Source organism: Chelonia mydas, chromosome 15 (assembly GCF_015237465.2).
Source record: "Chelonia mydas isolate rCheMyd1 chromosome 15, rCheMyd1.pri.v2, whole genome shotgun sequence".
NCBI lineage: Eukaryota > Metazoa > Chordata > Testudines > Cheloniidae > Chelonia > Chelonia mydas.
In genome coordinates this window covers 419,951-436,158 of record NC_057856.1, presented here as the reverse complement: position 1 = coordinate 436,158, position 16,208 = coordinate 419,951, and positions in this window count along the sequence as shown.

Below are 16,208 nucleotides of genomic sequence, written 5' to 3'. Positions count from 1 at the left end.
AACATGAGGTAAGGCAATAGGGTATCCCAGTCTTTCCCATCCCGGCTCACCACTTTCCTGATCATGGCCTTGAGGGTCCTATTGAACCTTTCCACAAGGCCATCTGTTTGCGGGTGGTATAGAGAGGTCCGTAGGGCTTGTACATGGAGCAATGAACAGAGATCTTTCATCAACTTGGACATGAAAGGTGTCCCTTGATCAGTCAATATCTCCTTGGGTAGCCCAACCCGGGCAAAGATCTGTACTAGCTCCTTAGCTATTGTCTTGGAAGCTGTGTTGCACAGGGGAACAGCTTCCGGGTACCGGGTACCAGTACAACAAGCACATGTTGGTGGCCCCGAGCTGTCTTCTCCAGGGGCCCTACCAGATCCATGGCTATCCATTCGAAAGGAACCTCTATTATTGGAAGAGGTATCAAAGGAGACCGCAAGTGCGGGCAAGGGCTATGTAACTGACACTGACAAGAGGTGCAGTATCATAGAATATCAGGGTTGGAAGGGACCCCAGAAGGTCATCTAGTCCAACCCCCTGCTCGAAGCAGGACCAAGTCCCAGTTAAATCATCCCAGCCAGGGCTTTGTCAAGCCTGACCTTAAAAACCTCTAAGGAAGGAGATTCTACCACCTCCCTAGGTAACGCATTCCAGTGTTTCACCACCCTCTTAGTGAAAAAGTTTTTCCTAATATCCAATCTAAACCTCCCCCATTGCAACTTGAGACCATTACTCCTCGTTCTGTCATCTGCTACCATTGAGAACAGTCTAGAGCCATCCTCTTTGGAACCCCCTTTCAGGTAGTTGAAAGCAGCTATCAAATCCCCCCTCATTCTTCTCTTCCGCAGACTAAACAATCCCAGCTCCCTCAGCCTCTCCTCATAAGTCATGTGCTCTAGACCCCTAATCATTTTTGTTGCCCTTCGCTGGACTCTCTCCAATTTATCCACATCCTTCTTGTAGTGTGGGGCCCAAAACTGGACACAGTACTCCAGATGAGGCCTCACCAGTGTCGAATAGAGGGGAACGATCACGTCCCTCGATCTGCTCGCTATGCCCCTACTTGTACATCCCAAAATGCCATTGGCCTTCTTGGCAACAAGGGCACACTGCTGACTCATATCCAGCTTCTCGTCCACTGTCACCCCTAGGTCCTTTTCCGCAGAACTGCTGCCTAGCCATTCGGTCCCTAGTCTGTAGCGGTGCATTGGATTCTTCCGTCCTAAGTGCAGGACCCTGCACTTATCCTTATTGAACCTCATCAGATTTCTTTTGGCCCAATCCTCCAATTTGTCTAGGTCCTTCTGTATCCTATCCCTGCCCTCCAGCGTATCTACCACTCCTCCCAGTTTAGTATCATCTGCAAATTTGCTGAGAGTGCAATCCACACCATCCTCCAGACATCGCCGGACATCTTCATGTACTTCTGGCCAGAAGAACCTCCGCAGGATCCGTGCCTGGGTTTTCTCTACCCCTAGGTGTCCTCCAAACAGGCGACTGTGGGCGAGACTCAATATGGCTTTTTGATGTTTTCGTGGCACCAGAAGTTGTTGTATCTTTTGCTCCTGCATTTGCACCACGCGGTACAGGAGATCTTTCTTCACTATAAAGTAAGGTGTGGGACCCTGGACCTTCCCATCCACGGGTATCCCATCGATCTCGGCCACCTCTTTCCTGGCGTTATCATATCTGGGGTCCTCCGCCTGGTCCCACCCAAAAATCTCTCTCCCGGGACTAACCTGCACAAGCTCCCAGGGGCCGGCTTCTGCTTCTTCCAACGGCTCACCGCCGTCATGGCTGGGGGCAGCTTCTGGCTCACCTTCTGTGGTGGAAGTTTCTCTGTTGGCTGCTCGCGTCCATCTGCCTACTAGGGAGGTCGTCTGGCCCTGGGTCAGGATCTGGGTTCCCAAGGCCTTCTCAGCCTTCCTCTCTTTTTTTGTCTTCCAGGTCTTTCGGGGGCCTGAGAACAGATCCTGAGAAATCTCAGCAAACATTGGGGGTTGACATTCCCCCGGTGACGAGTCGCTGTCTTCAGGGTCCCCACCTCCCTCCAGCCTCTCCCGGGGGAGTAAATTATCAAACCCTGGATAGTCCTTCCCAATGACTACAGGATATGTAAGTTTAGGAACTACGCCCACAGTCACCTCAATGGGGTTTCCGTGAACCTCTATCTCCACTGGGATGGTAGGGTAATGGCTCACGGCCCTATGCACGCACGTCACTGCTGCACATTTGGCTTGTAGCAGCTGACTGATTTTTACCAGCTTACCCGATATGAGGGTGATAGCACTCCCAGAGTCCACAAGCGCTGTAGTCTCTGCTCCATTTATCCTCACTGGCCTGGTGTAATTATGAGGGGCTAATGCGACCCCTGCGAGGTGGATAAGGGAGCATGGGACCTCCCAGTCCCTCAAGTTACATTGCATAGGCTCCTCGGTGCTGGGACACTGTGCTGCTATGTGTCCCCACTCCTCACATGCATAACATCTATAATTGCTTTTAATCACTCCCCTATCCTGGGGGTTAAGGAGTTTAGTCCTTTACTCAGGCCAATCCCTTCCTTCTGGGGTCCCCGCTGGTTTTCGGCCCCCCCCTTCTTCCATCTAGGACTCCCTGGGGGTTTGGCTGCCCAACCTTCCAGGGTTGGGGTCAGGTGCCTGCTTCGAAAGGGGCCTTCCTTGGGTAGTCAGGTCAGTTCCCTGGCTGTCATCCGTCTTTCTACTAGTGTGATCATCTCGTCGTACATGGACGGATCGTTCTGGCCTACCCATTTGAAGAGATCTGGCGGCAGTCCCCGCATGTAATGATCCATGACCAGGGTCTCCAAAATCTCCTCTGGCCTGCACACCTCCGGCTGTAACCATTTCCACGCGAGGTGTATGAGGTCAAATAGCTGGGACCTCGGGGGTTTGTTCTCCTGGTATTTCCACTCATGGAACCTCTGGGCCCTTACCGCTGCCGTTACCTCTGATCGTGCTAGGATCTCTGCCTTCAGACGGGTATAGTCAGTGGCATTTGTGGCAGGCAAGTCAAAGTAGGCCTTCTGGGCCTGTCCACATGAAAAAGGGGCGAGAATGCTGGCCCACTGCTCCTGGGGCCACGCCTCACGCTGAGCAGTCCTTTCGAATGAGAGGAGATATGCCTCTACGTCATCTCCTGACGTCATCTTTGGCAGACAACCAGTGGCCCTCAGGGTTCGCATCCCGTCGGACCCCCGGGCCTGGGTGGTGAGGATCTTCAGCTGGTCCACCACCTCTCTCAAGAGGCACGATCTTGGGTCACCTGCCTCATCAATAATTGATTGGTTTCCTGCTGTAGACGCATAGACTCCTGTTGCGCCATTGCCTGAACCCGGGTGGCCTCCTGCTAGGCTGCCGTGGCTTGTACCAGAGCTCTGACCACCTCCTCCATTGTGGTACAAAGGAAACAAACAAAAACAACAACAAAAAAAATCCAAAACCCCAGTGCACTTTTTTTTTTAAACCTCTTTCTTCCACCACACTGTGAACGAAATCCCACTTCTTACAGCAGTTGTGACAAAGCTCTGTCCTTGCCTCCATGGGTCCCGCATTTCCTGGTGGATTTCGCTAGCCTCAGAGGCTCATTGTGACCCTCCACGTAACCCTTCTCTCTCTAGAGACAAGGGTCACGGTCCCCTGAGCCATTTTCATCATAAGCCAGCAAGGGAGGTGAGGAGACGTTATCCTTCCTTGCATAGTCTCTGTTGTCTCCCAGTCTCAGTGATTAATCAGGGGGCAAAGGTGGGGGGGGGAGCCCGGGCCCACCCTCTACTCCGGGCTCCAGCCCAGGGACGCTAATAGTATCAGCTATGGTAGCTGACCTTTTAGGAACATGACATGTACAATTCCCTGGGCTACTTCCCCCACAGCAGCCCCCACTTCCTCAAGCTCCACTTCACCCTTACCTCAGGGCCTCCTTCCTTGTTCCTGACATGGTGTGTACTACTCAGTCTCTCCAACAGCGCAACTTCCTCCCACAGCTCCTGACATGCCCCCCCACCTGACTGACTGGGAGGCTTTTAACTAGTTTCAGCCAGCCCCTGATTGGCTTCAGGTGTCCCAATCAACCTAGCCTTCTGCCTGCCTTCTGGAAAGTTCTTAATTGGCCCCAGGTGTCTTAATTGACCTGGAGCAGCTGCCATTTCACTTATCCTGGTACCAGGGATTTGTTTAGCCTGGAGCTAATATATCTATCTCCCACTACTTTTCTATAGCCCTCTGGCCTTTCCCCATCACATTAAGCATTTAAAAACACTGCTTTGCTTCTCATATCCTGCTACTGCCTTTTTGATTGATTCAGTCTTGTCTGCGTCGTCAAGAAAGGTTTTCTCGTGCTTTGTTTCAAAATATCGTTGAACACTTGATGTGCGACAAACAACACTTTCACAACAGAAAGCACAAACAGCATGGTCCATCTTTTGAATAAAACCAGATGTGTCTGTCCAAGAAGGCTAAAATGAACGGACATCTGACTTTGCTTTCTTAGGAGCTGACATTTTGTCAAATGTACTCCGCAACTCAAAGCAGGGGAAAAAAAAAATTGCAACAGATGGCACGCACAATGTCAAACGCAGTGCGCTGTTCCACGTGATGTGGTATAAGCAGCAAATCAGGACTTAAAAATATCCCAGGGGTGCTGGAACAATTTTTAAGGTGGGGGTGCTGAGCTGCGCCTCCCCTTGCCCCTGTCTGCACCCCTCACTGCCCCAGGCCGGGGCCAGTGGGCCGCAGCTGCAGAGCACCAGGCCGAGGCAGGAGCAGAGCCCCGGGCTGGTGGCCAGGACCCCAGGCCAGCAGCGGGCTGAGCGGGGCCTGGACGGAACCCCAGCTGGCAGGGGGTTGGCAGCCGGTACCCCAAGCGGGCAGCAGAGTGCCACTGAAAATCAGCTCGTGTGCCGCCTTTGACACACATGCCATAGGTTGCTGACCCCTGGTTTATATTCTTCAGAAACTGAGACACTAAAGAAACATTTCTGTCATCAAAATTCCAAAGGGTTCTGGTATTTCGCCCACCTTGCTTGTATTTGATTTCATTTGATACACCCACGCTATGCTGAGTGATAGTTAGTATGAATGATGATTACCTTGGAAAGGAGACTGATGCCTGGATTACACAGGCAGAATATTATGGGGAAACAGGGTGTTTATACAGAGTAATAACTCCCAGCTGAGGAGCATGCCACTGAGGGGCAGTTAAAGAGACCACTGCACCAGGAACCTAATCGCTGGGCAGCCACAATGCGAGCGTGCGATAGGCACCTGACCGCGCAAAACAACCATTAGTGCTATCTTAGAGGTCTCAAGTGGACAAGTGTCCATGTTACAAAGTCATCACCATTAATCAGCCTCTTGTTGGCAATCTCAGCTGAGAGACTAAGGGTTGGATGGACAGCAGAGACCAAACTCCCCTCCCAGTGTACATTCCCATTGCGTGAAGTGGATTTGGCCTGGTGGAAAGTGCTGGACAGCTTGCCGTGGAGTCTGTAGGCCTCCCCTGATCCACTGAATGAGTGGTGCACAGTGGGTAGAGGCTTCCTCCCACTGTCCTGCCATTGTCTGTAGGGTTGAGAAGATAGCTCAGTCTCGGTTTCCCATTAAGGCCTTGGTCTCTCCAACATGGTATTGAGTGAGTTCCGGGAAGTGGACACACGGCACCAGATTCAGAATCAGCAACTAGTGATGTGTGCCTCAGGTTTTGGGTGCTTAACTGGAGACTTGGGCCTGATTGTTGGAGCTTGCACACCTGCAGCTCCCCATGACTTCAGCTAGGGGTCTGGACTTTAACTGATGCCATTCAAGTCACTTATTAAAGAAGGTGCCAAACAGCCAGCTCAGGGTTCCAACTCTCAGTCGCGACTGATCAATTTAAATTCAAACTGTTGAATGCATAGGGTTTTGTATTCCATGATCAATGCCCTGAACCATCCGGTAACCCCAAACTCCAGGGATACAGCTGGGGTTCTTTGCCCAGTGCAGCCAGCCTGGGTGGCGGAATAGAGCAAGATTTTCTCCCAGTAACACCCTGGGCCAATTACAAATTCTTGCCACTATTTACAAACCATTGGGGTTCGGCATTCACGTATCCCTCCATTGGTGCCTCTTCATATTCTGGGCAGAGGCCACAGTGAGCCAGCCAGCCCTGTGGGCATGTGTCTGGAGCCATTTGGGGCCCAATCCAGCTCCCACTGAAGTCAATAGAAAGACACCTGTTAACTCCAAAAGGGGCTGGATCAGACCCTTTGCAGCACAGCTGCTCTACTGGGGGTAGGATGTTCACTTTCTGCCCTCCCAATATCTAGTGATGAAACATGGTATGAAAAATTCTCACCTCTGCCAAATACACCAGTAGTCTAATTTTCTTTGAAGTAGTGTCCTTGGGCAGTCATTTGGGATGCCTTCAGGACTGAATGAGGGTGTGTGAGAAGACGGCCCCCACCTGGACCATCCTCCTGTGACAGGCTGCAGCATGATGTGAACCCACCTCAGTTTCCCCTCTCGGCCACTTCAGGGTCTCTTCCTTAAACAATGCCCTTCATGGGGACCAGTTTGTTACCAAACACAATGCAAATAGTCTATAACAAAAGTCCCAAGCCATAGCCCTTATCACCCCCAATGTACAGAGCCCTGAAAATGCCAGTATTCCAGCAGCAACCCCACAGCTTCTTGCTCCCCCGGGTTCTCTGGAGCCACTAGTGGGTGAGCTCCTCTGCTGCTCTTCCTGCCTTCAGCCCTCCCCATCCTCAGCTCGCTGGCCTGGGGGCACCAGCCAGCAAACTGCTCTTCTGCCTTCAGCCTTCTCCCAGGAACCACAGTCCCCAGCTCTGGCAGCTCGCATTTCCTGCCCTTCTTGACTGACTCAGTCTGCCCTGACTCCCCAGGGCTCTCACTCGCCAGATGGGTGGGAGATGTCACGCGCAGGGCTGGATTTAGGGGCAGGTGACACGGGGGACCACCTGGGGTGCCAGACTTGGGGGCGCTGGGCTCATGGTGCTGTTTTGTTATTAGTGACCAAAGGGAAAATAAAATGTTTGAAGTAAAATGTTGCAGATATTCCATTTGTGGATTCATTTTTCACTAACCTCCTAGAATGTTCTGGGCCTTTGTAGAATCTTGTGGAACCTTCCAGACTTTCTGAGAACTACACTTTCCTTGAACCTCCTAAAACCTTGCAGGCATATTAAAGGGCAGGGCGTCGCCAGTCAGTCAGTGAGATATAAGAACAAAGTGAAGTGAAAGCCCAGCTGTGATATTGTGAACCTTGTTTTATTGCAAAAAGAAAAGGAGTACTTGTGGCACCTTAGAGACTAACCAATTTATTTGAGCATAAGCTTTTGTGAGCTACAGCTCACTTCATCGGATGCATACTGTGGAAGCTGCAGAAGGCTTATGCTCAGATAAATTGGTTAGTCTCTAAGATGCCACAAGTACTCCTTTTCTTTTTGCGAATACAGACTAACACGGCTGTTACTCTGAAACTTGTTTTGTTGCGTAATTGTGACAGCGTACTTGAGTTTTAAGACTTGAAGAGTGTCAGTAGTGACTAACAAAGGACATATTTAATGAGACGCCAGAGATATCCATCGAACCCCTACCTACACAACAATCAGAGGTGAAAGTAAGACGGTCCGGTCCGGTCCGGCGTACCGGCAAGAGCAATTTAAGGGGCCCAGGGCTCCCTGCAATGGCCGGAGCCCCAGGCCCCTTAAATCACCTCCCAAGCCCTGCTGCTGGAGCCCTGGGGTGGCAGCGACAGGGCTCCATCGGCGATTTAAAGGGCCTGGAGCTCCGCTGCAGTAGTGGCGGCCGGAGCCCTGGGTCCTTTAAATCGCCCCTGAGCTCCGGGGCTCCCCGCCGCCTCTGCAGCTGGGTGATTTAAAGGGCCCGAGGCTCCCAGCCGCCGCTACCGCAGCCGGAGCCCCGGGGCCTTTAAATCTTGATTTAAGGGGCCTGGGTATTTAAAGGACCCGCCTCTTCCTGTTGAGGCCACGCCCCCTGCTCAGGACTCCGGCATAGCGGTAAGTCCTTTAAGTTACTTTCACCCCTGACAACAATATAAAAGAAATACTGTTACATCTTTTGCTATGCTTAACACGTAATGTTTGATGACTTTCTAAGACTGTGGAACATAGACTTTCGCTCTCCCTAATAATGTCTGTTTTCCCCTGTAGAAAATAGAAGATGCCCCCAAAGAAGCCTTCAGGAGCTCAGAATAGAAAGTGTAAAGCTCAACTGCAAAAGGGGCAAATCTGATGGGAAAATATCTGAAACAGAACCACATAGACCGGGCTTTAGGCAGTAGCGATTGTCCCAATGCAGAAGAAATTGAGGAGTGAAGTGTAAATGACGAAAGTCCTATTACTAAGGAACTAGCAAATTTACCTGAAGATAAGGAATGGAAATGTGACGAAAATGATGGAGAATCGTCCTGTTTTCCTGGCGGTGTGAAGGAGAGAGATGATAAAGAAGGATGTGGCTTACATGGAAAGGAGAGTAATGCTCAAGAAGAATCAGCCTCGCATGATGACAGAAACAGCAGTGAGAAAAATTGCACACCATAACTCGATACATCAGATCCTGCTCTATGGCCGGCACTCCTAAACTCTGCCCATATTTGATCGTACAATTTTGAACGGGCCGGGAAGAATTGAGGATATGACATTTCCAGCAAATGAGCAGAATCGACACTTCTCAATGTCACACTGCGAAAGAGTACTCGAGAATGGTAAGAAACTGAATTGGCATTGGCCAGTTTTGTCGAAATCAACTGACAAAGTGTTCTGGTTTTCTTGCAAAATATATTATGCATCCGATGAAGTGAGCTGTAGCTCACGCAAGCTTATGCTCAAATAAATTGGTTAGTCTCTAAGGTGCCACAAGTACTCCTTTTCTTTTTGCGAATTACGACTAACACAGCTGTTACTCTGAAACATTCGACATGAATGTCATCTAGAGTAACACTATTTAATACTGGGCCACCAATGTTGGTGCACAGTTCAATTTCTTGATGTTAGTACATTTCAGTTATTCTTAAAATTAAAACATTTCCATAAGCTTAGAGGAAACAATTTTTTTATTTACTTATATATGGCATGAATAAACACAAATTTATAGATCCTAGCATGCACATTTATTGACTTATATAACAGGGATAAATCATGCATGTAAATCGTGCATCAAAGTCGTGAAATGGGCTACAAATGCAATAAGACAAGGTATTCAAAAGTTTAACAAATGGAGGGGCGGGGGGCACTGAAAACACTCCTCGACTGGGGTGCCATTTGGTCTAGGGCCAGCCTGGGTCACACGTGCGCTCTCACATCCGCCCTTGGCCAAATGGGAGCATCGGCTCTGGCGCTGGACCTGCTTCATGCACTGGGGCCAGCCACCCTGCCAGAGGGTGGTAGGAAAGATTTTGGCTTAGTGGGTAAGGCAGATGTAATATTTTTGAATCCAGGGTTCGTTGCCTTGCCTGCCTGTTAAAGACAAGCTAGTGGCCTGTTGTGTTGACTCCCCCATGGCTAGGCTCCGGGATGGAAGGGGAATGGTCTCAGCATGTCCACACCTGGGGTTTAGAACCCACTTGGAGCACTACTGCACTCACGGGCTGCAACTGGCCAGGAACTAATTTGGGAACTTTAAAGCGGGAAAGGAAGTGGCTGACAATCCTAGTTTCACACAAAGCTGGACACTGGGCATTGTTACATCTGGCCCTGCGCCCGTTTTATCACAGGGCAACATCGGTGAAATGAACCTGGGATCACCCCAGGGCCATAACCAGGGCAGGGTGAGCAGGCCAGCCCCCTGGGGGTGTGGGGGGCGCAAAACCATGGGGGCAGAAAAATGGGGCCAGAGGCTATGCGTGGTGGGGGTCATGGTGGCTCATGTGCCCCCCCGATTTTTGGTTGTGCCCCCCTAACCTGCGGTGAATCGGGGGGTGGAGGTGGCACCCCCACCCCGAGCCCCTGTCATGCAGGCCTGCCTGACCAAGCCCCACCTGGTGTTGCTGACCCGAGCTGCCTGGCATCGCCACTTGCCCCCTGAACGTTCCTCTGCACCCCCTAGGGAGGTGTGCCCCACATTTTGAAAGCCTCTGAGGGGCGGTCATGTGCCCACGCGTTGTCTATGAATAGGGTGGAAAAATGACAGAAAAAAAAGGTAGGGTGTGCAAATACGCTTGCTTGCCCTGGGCACTAAAATGCCACATTATGGCTCTGAATGGCCCAGGGCTGAATTAAACTGTGACGTTATCTGATTAAAATATGACCATGCAAACCATTGTTGCTACCACTGTTATATAATTGCAACAAATCTTATACAAAGAATGACACATGGCTGGAAAGGGTTAAGCAGCTTGCAGACTAATTGACCCAGATTCAACCATTAGATGCAAATGGTAATTCTGGCCATTCTATCCTAGATAGGCTACAACTTTGAACTGCAAACCTCTATTGTTAGAGAACAAGAGGTGATACTAATTGTGTGTGTTTACTTATAGATGCAAGTCATGTAAACAGACAGTTCCTGTCTGTCACTGTAGCTATTGATTCAGAGATCAAAGGGAAATATTAATATTTAGATCAGGGGTCGGCAACCTATGGCATGCGTAAGATGGCATGCCAGCTGATTTTTAATGGCACGCTGCTGCCTGCCGGGTCCCAGCCGCCGGCCCCGCTCAGCTCCCGCTGCTGAACCCAGGCCAGGACCCCAGCAGGCAACAGCATGCCATTAAAAATCCTGCCCACCCCATCCCGCTCTTCTCCGCCCCCCCCCCACGCGGGGGCAGGGTGAAGAAGCTTGGTCCTGCTGGCTGCTGCTGCAGGGCAGGCGAGCTCCCGCCTCCCCCGCCTCTTCCCCCAGCGTGCTGGGTTCCTGCCCCTCCTCTCCCTTCCTGCCACCGATCAGCTGATGGCCCTTGCGAGGGAGGGGGAGAAGCGGAGCCAGAGCGCTCTCGCTGCTCCAGGGAGGAGGCGGAGACGAGGTGGGGACGGGGCCGTGGGGAAAGTGAATAAGGAAAAGTTCTTTACTTGTTCCCATAATATAAGAACTAGAGGCCACCAAATGAAATTAATGTGTAGCAGGTTTAAAACAAATAAAAGGAAGTTCTTCACACAGCACACAGTCAACCTGTGGAACTCCTTGCCTGAGGAGGTTGTGAAGGCTAGGATTATAACAGGGTTTAAAAGAGAACTGGATAAATTCATGGAGGTTAAGTCCATTAATGGCTATTAGCCAGGATGGGTAAGGAATGGTGTCCCCAGCCTCTGTTTGTCAGAGGGTGGAGATGGATGGCAGGAGAGAGATCACTTGATCATTATCTGTTCGGTTCACTCCCTCTAGGGCACCTGGCATTGGCCACTGTTGGGAGACAGGATACTGGGCTGGATGGATCTTTGGTCTGACCCAGTATAGCCATTTTTATGTTCTTATGTTCTTAAGCTTGAGAGAATCTACCAGTGTTCTTTTGAACCCTTCATCACTTCTGAATTCCTCCAGAATATTTTTAGTCTGCTGCAGTTTTTGAATGGCAGAATGTATGTTCAAGTTCTTTTCCTGAAGCTGCTTACTAGTGAGGTTAATCTCGAAAAGGATATTATACCATAAAATGAGTGAAGTCACAAATTTGAACTTGGAAAGGCCATTTGCAAGAGCTTCTGCATCTCAACATGCTGTATTGCCAGATGATCCAGTAAAGGCAGTGTCATCAGAAATTTCAATTAGGGCATCATAAATGTTTTGAAGTTTATAGCAAAGAAGCTTCAAAGCATCAATGTGACTCTCCCATCTTGTCTGACTAAGTGGTTTCACAGTTAGAGAATTCACATGGTGAGTCAGAATTTCCCAGTGGCATGTTGATCCTGAGAAAAACACATAAACACATTGCACCAGGCCAAAGAAACTGCTTGCCTCCAAACAGCATCTAGCGGCATCATTGACAACCATACTCAGAGAATGCGCACTGCAAGGAACGAAAAAGGCCCTAGGATTGATTTCCATCATTCTCCTTTGCACACCATTGTCTTTATCCTTCACATTACTCCCATTATCATAGCCTTGGCCACGTAAGTTTTCAACAGATAATGACATTGTTTCAAGTTCTTGTAGAATAGTTTCAGTCATAAATGCTCCAGTCGTCTCCTTCAGTGGTACGAAACCCAAAAAATGTTCCTTTATGAGCATTTCAGCATTATCTTCATCTGCAGACTTTTCCATGTCCACTAAACGAATGATCGTCATCATTTGTTCAACACGACTCACGCCGGATGTACAGCCCAGTGTTATTGAAAAGCATTTTGCAGAATGGGCAGCTTCTACCATTTTCTTTTAATGGCATTTGCTAGGATTTGAATCAGGTCATTCTGCTTGTTTCTGCCTAAGTAATGAACCCGTGTTTCATGATCAGTTATTTTATGTAGCTGCTCCTTCATGACTGGATCAAACAGAGCGAGGTATTCAACACATTTTAAAAAGTTTCCATTACCTGGAGTGTATCATTTTTCATTTCTACTGCGGCCACAGAATGCTAAATTTTGCCCACTGAGAACTCTCACTAAAGCAATCAGACACTGTAATGTTTGTTGCCAATATTCTTCTTTTTCCTTGATCACACGTACATTTTCTTCATCGATAGTTTTTCCTCTTTTTCAATCATAATTCAAGTTCTTTCCAATTTGGAAAACATTCCAAATGTTCTGTACTTCTTTCATGTGAAGAGAGAATTGAAGATATGTTTTTCCAGTCCTTCAAACCATTTTCAGTAAGTGATGTACCAATTGTTTGATTTCTAAACAACTTGCAGCAAAAGCAAAACACAGAGTCCTTTGACACTGAATATTGTAACCAGTTTCAATGAATTTCTTCCCCATTAATGAGTTTCCTCTTGTAATGCTGAGCAGAGAATTTTCTTTTATTTCCATCCTTAGGGAAGGGAAATTCATGAACTTGTTCGGGTCCATGTTCCACGAGAATTTGCTGCACACTGTCATCACATCTGGGCCATGAAGCTGGGTCCCCATCCTGTAACTTGTTTGTAACTTCCTCATCCTTTCTTCCTTCTACTTCATTTACTTCAATTTATGCATGTGTCTCTGAAGGTGAATAAATTTTCTCCACTTCCATATCAGTCTGATGCTGTGAGCTGCCTTCAGCTAGAAGTAAATTTCCATCATCTTGATGTTCCAAACTGCTTCCATGTGGATGTGAGCTAACCTCCCCTCCAAGTAAAATTCCTTCATCTGGATGCTGTGAACTGCTTCCATCTTTATTTGGATTAAAGAGAAGATATTTCAGGAAGGATCCCTGTTGTTTTGCTTGGTCCTTTTCTTTCTCAGCCTTTCGTTTACGATACTCAGCTCCTGAGGGTTTTCTTTTTCCTCTTTCTGCCATGGGGCATTTGAATATTGTTATGTACTGTGCTCCCGACGTGGTTGGTGATTGATGATTTAAACCACATTGCAGCCATCCCAACACGTCTTTTCACTGCCTAAAGGTTCAATGATTAGTAACATACACTCACTTACCTATTAAAACAGTTACAGTGTTTACATGGAGACAAAATGACCTTTTTCGACGTTATAACCCGACAGCGGTTGTTTGGAAAGTAATCCCCTTCTTCATGGTTACCCGCTTGGAGTGTGACATCATCAGTCTATTAAGCGTTAATGCTGTTACTTTTCTTTTATGGACCTTATTTATTATATGTGAACCAGTTATAACAAAGAAGAGTTCATAATTATACAGCCCGATAATAATGCTAAGGTTTAATAACGCTTAAAGATGCTCACATTTTGGATTTATAATGCTGAAAGACGTTATTCTTTATTCTTTGGCACCAAGAAACACAATTTTCCACAGTATTCACTTGATTCTTAACCATCTACCTGCGACGTGTGTTAAAATGACCGTTTGACATGTATCAACTCGTGATATCGCCCCTCTACATGAATTTCCGGCTGTGCGACCTTGAGGTATATTCGAGTTAGGTGTCACTAGCATTGCAGCTCTTGCCGCTGGTGGATGTGTGTCACTGTGGCTGAGTTATTGCTTATCAAAATTGCGGAGTGGGTCATCTTGACCCTATGTCGCAAAATGAAAAAAAAATTTGCTAAAATATTATTTATTTTTGCAGTAAACAAAAGATTTGACATATTTAATAAATTCTCAGAAATGCAGAGAAATGAATTATAATTAATATTGCCTCTGTACATGCACAGGAATTGAAATAATGACATCTTCGTTATTTTATTTGTAATTTTTTTCATCTTTTTCATTTTTTTTTTCATTTTTCTTTTTCATTTTATTTTTCCCCTCGAATTTGGTGCCCCATTTAACTTGGCACCCTAGGCGACTGCCTAGTTCGCCTACATGGACAGGCCACCCCTACCCGTTTCCATTTTCCAATTTCCTCCAAATCAATAGGGCTCCGCCCATGGATGGCTGGAACATTCCCTGACATTTTGCAGTGTTGAAAAGTTACCATGTTACATGCAGACAGACCAACACCGAAACGCTGCTGAGTTGGGAGTACGGCCTGCTGCAGCTCAGCCAGTGAGGCCAGGGAAATGGCAGCTTTGGGCACCTGCAACCATGCTATTGCAGGGGCCCCCCTGAGATGGTGACTCGGTTACTCATCCCTGGGGACAAACACAGTTGTGGAGCTGGAACACACCCTACCTGGGTGGAAGATACCACCCTCCATGCGGTGCACACCTGGTGTATGCAAGGCACAGCTAGGGGCCCTGGAATTGAGCTTTGCAGGGTGCCTCTGGGGACAGATGCCACCCTTGCTATGTGCTCCCAGCATTCCTGGAGCCACACATGATTGAGCAGAATGCCAGTGTGGACACAGGACTTGCTATTTTGCAGTGTGGCTGCTCTTCTTCCTGAGAGACTAACCCCAGGGGAAGCACCTCGACGCTGGATCATGCAAGTTCATGCTGGAGCATGGATGCAGCCTGTAGCTTCCTGTTTGGGTCCTGCAGCCATAGAAGAACACCAGGAACTGAATGACCTGAAGACCCTCGTCTACGCCTTCCCCTCCACATGTTCTCTGCTCAAAAAACAAAACATAGCCCCAGCCTGCCTACCCCAATCCTGCAGCGGAACTAGAGGCCACAAAACTCTAAGAATCCACCATTTACATCAAGTCAGGAAAACTAGCATCTCTAGCAGAGTGACAAAAATGTTATGAAAAGTCAAATCCAGACAGCAAACTTCTCGTGCAGACACTAAAAAGCAGGAGCGTCTGCCCAGTCTGCAGAGTTATAGTAGGAATCCCCAAAAGCTGCGTTAATGAGAATGTGGGTTTGTCTGCTCTGCTCTCTAGTAGTAACTGGCCCTAGTTATTGCACTTCCAGGAGTACATAAAAGGGGGAGAGGTGCTCAGATATTACAGTAATGGAGACCATAAAAATACAATAGGCAGATACAGAATTGTTTCCCCATTCTGCCGAAAGATCCCAGTAAAATAAAACTACTTCTGGTCGTTGCCACTTCACATCGGAGACCACAAGAACAACTTCACCTCCCTGTTCCTCTCTAAAGGAATCCTTCAGATCAGTGATTTACTAGCTGGAAAGAATTCTGTCACCCAGCAAGATCCACGCTGGTTATTGTCTATAATCAAGGCATATCGACCTTGGTGGCAGGTCCCTTTATTGCAAGTCTAACAGACCTTTGGCTATCCTTGGGTGCATAAGCAGGGGAATAGCGAGTAGGATACTGTATACAGCGTTAGTGAGGCCATTACTGGAGACTCTGTCTAATTCTGGAGTCCAGGCTTTAAAAAGAACGTTGACAAGTTGGAAAGGTTTCAGAAAAGAGTGACAAGGATGATCTGAGGTCAGGAAAGCTGCCTTCCAGTGAGAGATTAAAAATGCTCAGTCTATTTAGCTTAGCCAAGAGAAGGTTAAGAGGGGACTTGATCATGGTCTATAAGTCCCTACTGGGGAAAGAGATTTCTGAGCGTAGACAGCTTTTTAATCTAGCAGCCAAAGGCTCAGAGCGATCCAATGGCTGGAGGCTGAGGCTGAACAAATTAAAAGTAGAAATAAGGTACAGATTTTTTTGTTTACAGTGAGGGTAATTAACCATTGACACATTTTACATCATAGACTCACTGACTTCAAAGCCAGAAGGGGCCATCATGATCATCTTGTCTGACCTCTTGCACATTGCAGGGCACAGAACCTCACCCACCCA